The sequence below is a fragment of the Lipotes vexillifer genome, unplaced genomic scaffold, assembly GCF_000442215.2.
Source record: "Lipotes vexillifer unplaced genomic scaffold, Lipotes_vexillifer_v1.1 scaffold2339, whole genome shotgun sequence".
Lineage (NCBI taxonomy): Eukaryota > Metazoa > Chordata > Mammalia > Artiodactyla > Lipotidae > Lipotes > Lipotes vexillifer.
This window is the reverse complement of record NW_006773520.1, coordinates 59080-60670: the sequence shown is the minus strand read 5'-3', so window position 1 is coordinate 60670 and position 1591 is coordinate 59080.

Sequence of the window (1591 nt, the reverse complement as noted above, 5' to 3'; positions counted from 1 at the left end):
CTACGGCCTGCTGAACCATCTGGCAGGAGGTATTCCAACAGTGGTACTCCTCCTGGGCAAGTAGGATATCCAGATGCCGCCTCTTAACATATGCTCCACATTTTCAGAAGGGTTCATGCTGAAAGTTAAAGGAAATGATAAAGTAAGCTAGTTCAGAGAAGGAATATATAAGCCAGAGAATGGTCTCATACATCCAGCTCTTCTGGGTTGAGAATTTAATATGTACCAGACACTGTACTGGGTGTTGGGTGTACAGAGATGAAATAGATGTGAATGAAATAGACATGGTGCCTACACTTTGTGGAGCTCACTCTGGGGTGGGTGTGGGGAACAGGGGCAGGTGAGCTCATAAGTAGGTAAACAAATGCATAAATCCATAATTATAAAATGAGAACATCCAACAAAAGGAAACAAACAGCCAGCAATCATAAAGAACAATGCGTAAGGATCAGAGAAGGCCTGCTTTAATCAGTAATATTTAAGATGCAAATTCAAGGAGAAGATAGATATTAAAACTCATTCCCAACAGAGAAAATGACAGAACAATGGCTCTAAGGCAGTGATAATCGCAGCAATGGGTTCAATCCCTGGTCGGGGAACCAAGATCCTGCATGTTGTGTGGCGTGGCCAAATAAATAAATAAAAGAAGTGAGAAACATTGAGAGATGAGCCCTAAGGTTGTCCCAGCTGACTGCCTTGAGAGCGCTTCCAGGCTGCAGCTTGAGGACAGGGGACCCAGGAGAAGCCCAGTCGATTCCCTGAGTTGAAGAGACAAATCTGAGTGACTGGAGTGACCAAGACAAGCTAGAGTTTGTCAATCTACAATTTAAATCTATCAGAAATATCTTTCACAAAATGAAGGTGAAAGAAAGACTTTTTCTGACTTATAAAAGCTGAAAAAGTGTATCACCAAAGGGAAATGATACCAGATGGAAACAAGGATCTACAGCAAGTGAGGAAGAGCACAGGAAATGGTAAGCACTTGAGTAAATACGTAAGTCTTTTCTCTTCTTAATTAATCTCTTTAAAATATACTTGACTATTCAAATGAAAATAATAGCAATGTATTTTGGGGTTCATAGCATCTGTGTAAGTAAAACGCACGGCAACAATAGCATAAAAGCTAGGAAGAGAGAAAAGAAAGGTTCTTATGCCATATGTGAAGTCGTGGTATAATATTGCTTGAACATAGACTGTGAAAAGATAAAGACGCAAACTTATAAACCTTAAATAAATGACTAAATAAATAACAAAACAAAACGAAGTTATAGCTAATAAGCCAACAAAGGAGACAAATGGAATCGTAAGGATTACTCAATGCAAAAGAAGTCAGGAAAGAGAGGGCTAAGTTCCACCAGGAGACCTGGGTTCCAGCCCCAGCTCTGTCTCTGGCTGATGGTAGGAACTTAGTTTCTCTCTGGATCCCAGTTTTCCTCTCCGTAGAGTGAGGTGTTTGGACTAGAGTCTAGTCTAGTCACTAGGTAATCTACAAGGCTCCATCGAGCCCTAACATTCTAGAGCATATGATCTTTTTGTCAGAATGTCACCTGAGATCTTAGAGATGAGGGCTGGTTGAAGAGGCAAGAGAAAC